The sequence below is a fragment of the Arachis hypogaea genome, chromosome 16 (assembly GCF_003086295.3).
Source record: "Arachis hypogaea cultivar Tifrunner chromosome 16, arahy.Tifrunner.gnm2.J5K5, whole genome shotgun sequence".
Taxonomy (NCBI): domain Eukaryota; kingdom Viridiplantae; phylum Streptophyta; class Magnoliopsida; order Fabales; family Fabaceae; genus Arachis; species Arachis hypogaea.
The window spans coordinates 61057437-61067988 of record NC_092051.1 but is presented as its reverse complement, the minus strand read 5'-3'; the positions used below and the strand labels follow the sequence as shown (position 1 = coordinate 61067988).

Genomic DNA, 10552 nt, shown 5'->3' with positions numbered 1-10552 from the left:
CAACTCCCCATCAAGTAAGGGAACTACTCACGCATTGTAAATAAAGAATCCATAGCACATGAAAGGGAATTAAAAGAAGACATGATTATTGGAATTGAAATTGAATTAAAAAGAAATAATCATAAAAGTATCTGAATGACAAAATTGAACATAACAAAGAACATGGAAGATTAGAACCAAGTTAAGAGAACAAACTAGAATGATGAAGTCTTGATGAGGAAATAACTCTTATCAATGTTCTAATGCTAAGACCAATTGAAAATTAAAATTCTAAAAACTAGAGAGAAAAACCTAAGAGAGTGAAAAACTAGATCTAAAACTACTGAATGAATGTCTGTTGTTTCTGCATATTCTCTGACTCTAGTCTGCTGTTCCGGGCCGAAAACTGGGCCGAAATAAGGTCCAAAATCGCCCCCATCGAATTCTGCGGATTATGCAGATCGCGCATGTCACGCGATCGCGTCGTCCATGCGGACGCATCGCTTGCGCTTTTTCCTCTCCACGCGTTCGCGTCGTCCACGCTACCGCGTCGCTTGCGCTTTCCAACCCGCGCGGCCGCGCAAGCCATGCAGCTGCGTCACTTCTCGCTGGTTATCTCCTCAAATTCTTGTGTTCCTTCCATTTTTTTGCTAGCTTCCTTTCCAATCTCCAACTCATTCATGCCCTATAAAGTCTGAAACACTTAACAAACAGATCACGACGTCGAATGGAATAAAGGAGAATTAAAAATAAATAATTAAAGTCTCTAAGAAGCAATTTTCAAACATGTACTGAATTTAGGAAGGAAATCTAAGTGCATGCTAAATTGATGAATAAGTGGGTAAGGATCATGACAAAACCACACAATTAAACACAATATAAACTATAAAATAGTGGTTTATCAACCTCCCCACACTTAAACATTAGTATGTCCTCATGCTAAATTGAAGGAGACAAGGAAATAAGTATGAACATGCAAAAACTCATGAAATGCAATGCAGTCCTACATATATAAATAAATGCAACTATATGATTATTGTCCACTTGATCAAAAGTAAATAAGCCCTTCAAAACAGTTACAAATCAAATTCCCCTAATTCTATCATCATACAATAAAACTGATAAAAGTGCAAGAAGATAGCTTATGAAAGCAGGAAACATGAAAATTTAAGTATTGAACCCTCACTGATAATGTATGTATGCTCTAATCTCTAGTGTATAGGGTAATCACTATATTCTTCTCTAGTCATGTTTTCCAGCTTTTGTTTTTCTCTTAACCAATCAACAACAGTTAATATACCAATGCAAACATCATGAGGTCTTTTCAGGGTTGTAATGGGGCCAAGGTGCAGGTAAGGATATACATATGGCTAAGTGAGCTTTATAAATTGAATCTTTAATTAACCTAAGCTCTCACCTAATATACATATATTCTATATACTTTTAAATTCATGCTTAGCTACCCATAATTCCCTTTTTCAACCCATACTCATGTTTCAACTTTGTGTTTTAATTATATCATATGTGCATTGATCTTTGAATTCTGAATTTAACATTGGAGTAATTTTGTCCCCTTATTTCTTGATTTTTTTTATGGAATACATAAAGCTTATCAATGCACATAGATTTTTCATTGTTATATTTTCACATGAGTAGGTATCCGAATTCCCTTTAAATTTTCATGACATATTCCTTCAACAACTTTTGTTCCCATAATTTCCCATACTTAACTAACACACACAATTCTATCTTAAGCTAACCAAAGATTCAATTTGGGATATATAATTGTTTTTTTCGGCTTAAGGTTAGTAATGTGATAAAATATCGAACAAATGGGAATTAAAGGCTCAAAGTGGTTAACAAAGGTAATTGAGAAGGGTAGGCTTGATTTGGATAAGTGAGTTTAAACAAATAATGGCCTCAATCATGTGCAAGCATGTAAATATAATAAATATTGGACATATAAGATAAAACAAAATATAGATTACAATCATAGAGAAGTAAACACACAAGAATAAAATGATTATGGTTAAATAATTTAACCATACATAAAGGCTCAAATCTTTCACAGGTTGTGTGTTCTTTAGCTCAAACATCATGTTCCAAATACAACTCAAGCAGATTTATCATAAAAATTTTGAAAAATTAGTGAAATTTTGTTCCAAAGATAGATTTTTAAAAGAAACTTATTGTCTTTTCAATCAAGTAGAACATGCATGCAACTATTCTAACCTATGCAATTTATTCTATTCTATAAAAGAAAGAAAATCTAACTAAAATATCCTAATTATTAGTGCCAGAGAAGAGAAATTACCTCCGGAAGTCAGGTACTGACCGACCTCCCCACACTTAAGGCTTTGCACCGTCCTCGGTGCCATCTGTCAGAAACAGGGGTGGGCTGGTAGCAGTATCTCCACAGTCGGGACCATCATGGCTCCCGGTGCTGGTAAAAGAAGTGGAGTCCGGAGTGTCTGAGTCCTTGAATTTGCCCATGATCAGCTCCTTGAGGTATGTGAATCGGCGCTTGTTACGGCGCTCTCTCATCTTAGCTTTCTATTCATGCCGATCCAACTTTTCAAGTAACTGTTGGAGCAATTTCTCAGTGGTATATGCTTGTGGTGTTGAAGAAGGAATATCTTCAACTGGCTCAGTAGGCTGGCATGTAGTGGCTGTTGCAAGTCTGAGATGTTTCCCGTTAGGGACATATTGATCATCCCGTGGAAGCATGGCTTTGGTGTCCCCAGCTCTGTATGAGACTCCAGCTACTGATACAAGATCTGAGACCAGGGCAGGAAAAGGTAGGTTGCCCGCGATTTGTACGTGTTCCATAGCATTCCGGATATGTCTTGAGAGATTCAGAGGTTGGTCTGTAAGGATGCACCATAGTAGAACAGCCATGTCTGCAGTGAAAGAGGACTCATGAGTGCTCGGAAAGACGTAATGGGACATGATCTGTGCCCATACGCGAGCCTCCAAGGTAAGTGCGGAAGCCAAGATTTCCTTAGGGCGGCTACGGTGGTATCCGTAGATCCAACGGCTACCAGGTAATGCAATGACTCCGAGAACAGAGTCCCAGTCAAATTGGTATCTCTGGCGCCGAAGGGTGGCTTCTTGAAAAGCGTCCATTCCTGCTGGAATAGGGGGAAGACTCAGAGCTTTCTGAATGGCCTCTTCTGTGATGGGGACTTGCTTCTGTCGGACATAAACAGACTACAGGGTCGGTATGTAGAAGTTAGAGTAGAACTCAACTACCCAAGAGAGATTGACCTGCCTCGGCTGTCTCCGTAAGAAACCCAATTGTCTTCGCTCAATTTGCGGCTCAACAAAGGCGGCAATATTGGACGGGAGGATAAGAAGGTATTCATTGTTATAGTTCCTTTCTGCTAGGATAGGGAACATCTGCTCACAGTAGCGATTGGGAAATCGCGCAGTGTCCTTTGCTGGAAAGGCTTTCTCCTTGTCGTCCACCTTTATTATCCTCTTAACTCTTTTTGTTGAGGGCTTGACTGCGGTTGAAGAAGGCTCTGCCACTAATGCTCTTTTAGTTCCTCTTCTTGCTGGTGGTTTGGAAGTAGCTTTCTCTTTTTCTTTCTTGGTGGCCATCCTGACAGAGGGAAAGAGAAAGGAAATTAAATTCAAAGAGATAAAGCAAGGAAGAGGGTATTGTAAGTGATAGTCAATGCACAATAAAGATAAATGGCATTAACACATGGTTCGGATTACATGTGAAAAGCTCATTAATGGAAATATAGCAAGTGCATGTAGGACAATGGGATGCAAGAGGGTTATTGGCATGCAGGCAAAGGCATGAGTAGCATATATCAAACATTCAATGTCCAGTTTAGATTACCATTTGTAACAAACTATCACGTTTGTATTGACAATTAAATCTAATTAATAAAATAATAAGGGAAAGTTGTGAAAAGCAAGTATTGAATAGTATAGCAACATAGAGAAGTGCATAATGCCACATGAGCTTTTTCACAAACATATAGCATGCATGGTGAATAGGGTATAGAAAATATGAAGGTAAGCATGCAAGCAATCCCTTAAATAGGAGAAAATTAATTGTCAAACAATTTGCAATAATCCACAGGCATATAATGGGGGATGATGACTCAAAAGGTTTCTAACACCATGTAAAAGGAAAAGAAGAAGAAGAAAAATAAAAGTTTGAAAAGAAAAAAGAAAAGAAAAAGAAAATAATAATATATATACATAATAGAATAAGAATGATAGAAAAGAGAAGAAGGAAGAAGAAGGTAAAACCTTGTTAATGGAGGAGAGAGAGAGAGAGTGAGAGGTGAGATAGAAAGGGGAAGAGGAAAAAGAAGAAAGAATGAGGGAAAAGAAAAATTAGGATTTGGAGGAAAGAAAGATAATATAATTTGGCAATTGGGGTTTAGCTGTGCGGCGCATGCGACGCGGCCGCCTGGGGCACACGTTCGCGTGGGAATGCGTTAGGGAAGGGGACGCAATCGCGTCGGTCACCCGGTCGCGTAGCCTGTATTGCGCTGCTGGCGTGAGTGCAGCCTTGCTCCAGCACAACTCTCTGTTCGATTCATTTTAATTGCCAAAATTGGGTGACGCGATCGCGTGGGTCACGCGATCGCATGAGTGTGCGTTATAAAATAGGGGATGCGGCCGCGTCTGACGCGGCCGCGTGACAGGGATTGTGCTTCCAGCACCAATCCAGCACTACTCTCGCGCAATATAGCGTTGTGCACCTTTTTACGTCGAAAATGCAGGGCACGTGGCCGCGTGGGACACGCGGTCGCGTGGGAGGCCATGATTCCTATGCGACGCGGACGCGTCAGCGACGCGGACGCGTCAGCGACGCGGTCGCGTGGGTCAATTTGTGCCATTGGCACGACTCCAGCGCTCCTCCTGCGTAACTTTCTGTTCATTTTTATTTTTCTTTACTCCCCCTGCCACGCGGACGCGTCGCTGGTGCGATCGCGTCGCGCGGCGAAAAAATTTATTTATTTATTTATTTATTTATTTTATTTTTTATTTTTTTTAAGGAAAGATAAAGACATGTAATTGAAAGAGCACGGAAGCACTAATAAAGAGAAGAGTTATTAAAGAAGAAAAACTAAGAGTGAAGAAAAGAACGATCATACCGCGGTGGGTTGTCTCCCACCAAGCACTTTGCTTTTACGTCCGTAAGTTGGACGCTCCAATAGCTCAATCTGCTGCGATGTGGGGATCTTCCAGGCGGAAGATCTCAAGCTCCTTATTTTTCTGCACTTTCTCACCATGGTATAGCTTTAGGCGCTGTCCATTAACCTTAATAAGTTCAGAGCTTGAAGGATGGCTTAGGTGATAGACTCCGTACGGTTCAGCCTTCTCTATTCTGTATGGACCTTCCCATTTTGATCTCCACTTACCGGCATGAGCCTCAGTCGAGATTTGTAAAGGAGAACAAAATCTCCAGGTTGGAACTCTCTCTTCTTGATGTTTTGATCATGCACAGCTTTCATCTTTTCCTTGTATATTCTGGAGTTCTCATAAGCTTCCAGGCGAAGGTTCTCCAGTTCCTGCAGTTGCAACTTTCTTTCAGCTCCAGCATTCTCAATTCCCATGTTGCACTCCTTAACTGCCCAGAAGGCTATGTGTTCTATTTCAACTGGGAGATGGCAAGCTTTTCCATAAACCAAGCGGAAGGGACTCATCCCAATGGGTGTCTTGTATGCTGTTCTGTATGCCCACAGTGCATCTTGTAGTCTGGTGCTCCAGTCTTTTCTATGAGGCTTTACTATCTTTTGCAAGATACGCTTAATTTCTCTGTTTGACACCTCGGCTTGCCCACTAGTTTGGGGATGGTAAGCTGTTGCAACTTTATGGATTATCCCATGCTTCTTCATCAAGCCTGTTAGTCTCCTGTTACAAAAATGGGTGCCTTGATCGCTCACGATCGCTTGTGGTGATCCAAAGCGGCATATAATATGGTTTCTCACAAAGGAAACAACAGTGTTAGCATCATCAGTGCGGGTAGGAATTGCTTCCACCCATTTGGAAACATAATCCACAGCTAACAATATATAAAAATATCCACTAGAATTTGGAAATAGACCCATGAAGTCAATGCCCCATACATCAAAAATTTCACAGAAAAGCATATATTGTTGAGGCATCTCATCCCTCCTGGATATGTTACCAAATTTCTGGCATGGGTGACAAGATTTACAAAACTCAGCGGCATCTCTAAAAAGAGTAGGCCACTAGAATCCGCAGTCTAAGATCTTTCTAGCTGTTCTTTGAGGGCCAAAGTGTCCTCCACTCTCAGATGAGTGACAGGCCTCTAAAATGGACTGGAATTCTGATTGAGGTACACAACGTCTAATTATCTGGTCAGCGCCACATCTCCATAAATATGGGTCATCCCATATATAATATTTAGACTCGCTTTTCAGCTTGTCTGTTTGATGTTTAGAAAAATGTGGAGGAAATGTGTGGCTAACTAAATAATTAGCAACAGGTGCATACCAAGGGACTACCTCAGATACTGCTTGCAGGTTGTCAAAAGGAAAATTATCATCTATAGGAGTAGAATCATCCTTAATATGTTCAAGGCGACTCAAGTTGTCTGCTACTAAATTTTGATTACCACTCCTATCCTTTATTTCTAAATCAAATTCTTGTAACAGCAGTATCCAACGTATAAGCCTTGGTTTGGATTCCTTTTTAGCTAATAAATACTTTAGAGCTGCATGGTCCGAATACACTACTACTCTAGTACCAAGTAAATAAGCTCGGAATTTATCCAGAGCGAAAACAATAGCAAGTAGCTGTTTCTCAGTAGTAGTATAATTGGACTGGGCAGTGTCTAAAGTCTTAGACGCATAGGCAATAACAAAAGGGTCCTTACCGTCACGCTGAGCCAGCGCTGCTCCTACTGCATGGTTGGAAGCATCGCACATTATTTCAAACGGCTGGCTCCAGTCGGGTCCTCTCACAATTGGGGCTTGAGTTAGAGCAGTCTTCAGCCTATCAAATGCTTGTTTGCAATCTTCACTGAACTCGAACTCAATGTCCTTCTGCAGTAATCTGGATAAGGGAAGTGCCACCTTACTAAAGTCATTAATAAATCTCCTGTAGAAACCTGCATGGCCAAGGAACGAACAGACTTCCCTCACAGAAGAGGGGTAAGGTAAACTAGAAATAACATTCACTTTTGCTGGGTCTACAGAAATGCCATTATTAGATACCACATGTCCTAATACAATTCCTTGCTTTACCATAAAGTGGCATTTTTCGAAATTCAGTACAAGGTTTGTATTAACACATCTATCTAATACTCTAGATAATCCATCTAAGCAAAGGTTAAAAGAATCACCATAAACGCTAAAATCATCCATAAAAACTTCCATACAGTCCTCAATAAGATCAGAGAAAAGACTTATCATGCACCTTTGGAAGGTGGCTGGTGCATTGCACAAGCCAAAGGGCATTCTCTTATAAGCATAAGTCCCAAAAGGACATGTAAAAGTAGTCTTTTCCTGATCCTCAGGAGCTATATGAATTTGGAAATAACCTGTGTAACCATCTAGAAAGCAATAATGTGATTTACCTAACAGGCGATCCAGCATTTGATCAATGAATGGGAGTGGGTAGTTATCCTTACGGGTAGCTTGGTTGAGACGCCTGTAATCAATGCAGACTCTCCAAGCATTCTGAACTTTAGTTGCTATGAGCTCTCCATGCTCATTCTTCACTGTAGTGACTCCAGATTTCTTGGGCACCACTTGTACTGGACTTACCCATTCACTGTCTGAAATGGGATATATGATACCTGCTTCCAATAGTCTGGTCACTTCCTTTTTGACAACTTCCAAGATGGTGGAATTCAATCTTCTTTGTGGTTGACGGACCGGTCTTGCTCCTTCTTCTAAAAATATTCTGTGCTCACATACTTGAGGGTTAATTCCCACTATGTCTGCCAAACTCCACCCAATTGCCTTCTTATGCTTCCTCAGTATATCAAGTAACTGCTCTTCTTGTTGAGAAGTCAGTTCCCTTGCAATAATAACCGGAAGCTTCTGCTCATCCTCAAGATAAGCATATTTGAGATGTGGAGGGAGAGGTTTCAATTCTAACTTTTGATCATGGGCAGGCTCTGGATTATCTGGGGCTTGCAAAAATGGCGAAGTGTCCTCATTGTCAGTTAAGAGGGTCCCCACACTCGGACCTTGTCCAGTGTGCCTCTCTTCGAACTCTTCTTTTTGGACTTCAGCCACACTTTCGTCTATGACATCACACTGGAAGATAGAACGATCTTCTAGGGGGTTGTTAATGACTCCATTCAGATTGAAGATCACTATGCGGCCATCTATTTCAAAGGAGTATGTTCCTGAAAAAGCATCCAATTTGAATTTTGATGTCTTCAGGAATGGTCTTCCAAGTAGGATTGATGATGGCTTATCTGAATCATTATGGGGCATCTCCAAGATATAAAAATCAGTGGGAAATGTGAGCCCTTTAATGTTCACCAAAACATCTTCAGCAACTCCAGCCACTGTAATAATGCTTTTATCTGCTAACACAAAACGAGCTGTCGACCTTTTTAAGGGAGGGAGCCTTAAAACATCATATATAGACAAAGGCATTATACTGATACATGCTCCTAAATCACACATGCAATCATAAATTACTACACCACCAATAGTACAACTAACTATGCAAGGACCTGGATCACTACATTTTTCAGGTAATCCTCCCATTAAAGCAGATATAGAACTACCTAAAGGAATAGTTTCTAATTCATTAATTTTGTCTTTATGGATACATAAGTCTTTTAGAAACTTTGCATATTTAGGTACCTACTGAATAACATCAAAAAGGGGAACAGTTACCTCAACCTTTTTGAATATTTCTACCATTTTAGGGTCAGGTTCCAGCTGCTTCCTGGGCTTCTTTGCAAGTTGTGGAAATGGAATGGGAGTAGTGTTTTCTGTGGTGCCTGTGCCTTTGTGTGCTTCTTCCTGTGGTTGAGCTATCTCTTCTTCAGCTATGTCCTGTATGTCCTCTTCCTCTTCAACATCTTCGATTTCTACCACCTCTTCAGCCGAGGCATATTCTGGTGAGCTTGGTTCCTCCTGATTCCTCTCCTGCAGTGTGGTTCCGGACCTCAGGGTGATGGCATTAATGCCTCCCTTTGGATTGGGTAATGGTTGAGAGGGGATTCCAGTGGTACTTGAAGGTTGGTTACTGGAATTTTGTGCTGAACCAAGTTGTGTCATAAAAGCTTGCAGAGTAGAGGTGAAACCATTCAGGCTGGCGTTAATACTGTTCACGATGGTATTTTCCATGGCCAGTTGTCTTTTCTCAAAAGCTTGTAATAAATCTTCATTAGAAGATACAGAAGAATGAGTAAATTGAGAGGTTTGCTGCTGATTGTTCGGTGGTTCTTGGTTTTGCCTCAGGTGAGGTGCTCGGTACGGTTGATTTTGCTGCCTGTTGTTGTTATTATTCCACCTCTGATTTCCCTGATTATCTCTGCCTCCCCTATTATTGTTGTCTCTCCAATTCTAGTTTGAATTGTCCTGCCATCCATGGTTATTATTTCCACTTTGATTGTACCCTTGGTTGGGGCGGTCATAGAAGTTGTGAGTGGATGCCACCATGTTGTCTTCTTGTTGGAGCTGCGGGCATTCATCAGTGTAATGGCTGTAATCAGCACAAATTTCGCAAATTCTTTGTGGAACTAGTTGTTGGTTTTGCTGCGGTTGAGTTTGCTGAGCTTGTTGACTCAACTGCATTTGCTTCAGCAGGTTGGTCATCTCACAGATGCTTCGATTTAGAGCAGCAGTCTCTATGCCAGAAGATACTTCTGCAATGGCTTTTGAACGGCCTTGCTTCTGTCTGTGGTTCCGAGTAGATTCAGCTAAATCACTGATCAATTGCCAAGCTTCATCAGTGGTCTTGTACTTCTTCATAGACCGATTGCTGGCACTTTCCAATGTGGTCTTATCTTGGGGCCTCATACCTTGTGTGATATAGCTGAGTAGCACGATCTTGTCAATCATGTGGTGGGGGCATGCTTTCAGAAGAATATTGAAGCGCTCCCAGTATTCAAAGAGAGTCTCATTGTCATCCTGAACAATTGTAGAGATATCCTTCCTCAGTTTATCAGTAACTTCAGATGCAAAGAATTTCTCCAGAAACTCCTTTCTGAGTGTATCCCAGTTGGATACATTTGCTAGAGGTTGAGTGTAGTACCACTCTCTTGCTTTTCCTTCAAGAGAGAACGGAAAAGCTTTCAGCAGGATTGAAGTTTCATCAGTGCCATCACGCCTGACAGTATAACAGGCTGCCTGGAAGTCTCTCAAGTGCTTGATAGGCTCTTGAGCAGGTAGGCCATGAAACTTGGGCATCAAATTTAGCAGTGCGGTCTTTATTTCAAAATCCATAGCTACCGCTGGATGATGCGCTTGAAACGGTTGCATTGTAAAATCAGGAGCTCCTTCCTCCTGAATGGTAACTCTTCTAGCTGCCATGTTTTCTGCATGTACAACAACTGAATCAGTAGAACGGGGGCTGGTTTCTTCCTCAGATTCACTTTCAGATCCGC

The 10552-nt window shown here is 41.1% G+C and overlaps 1 non-coding gene across 1 annotated transcript; it reads left to right on the top strand.

Moving 5' to 3' along the window:
* The first annotated feature begins 10001 nt into the window (after positions 1 to 10001).
* Positions 10002 to 10109, top strand: LOC112761222 (small nucleolar RNA R71). The gene has a single exon (XR_003181628.1). It is a non-coding gene; the product is annotated as a small nucleolar RNA R71 (small nucleolar RNA).
* Positions 10110 to 10552: the final 443 nt, after the last annotated feature.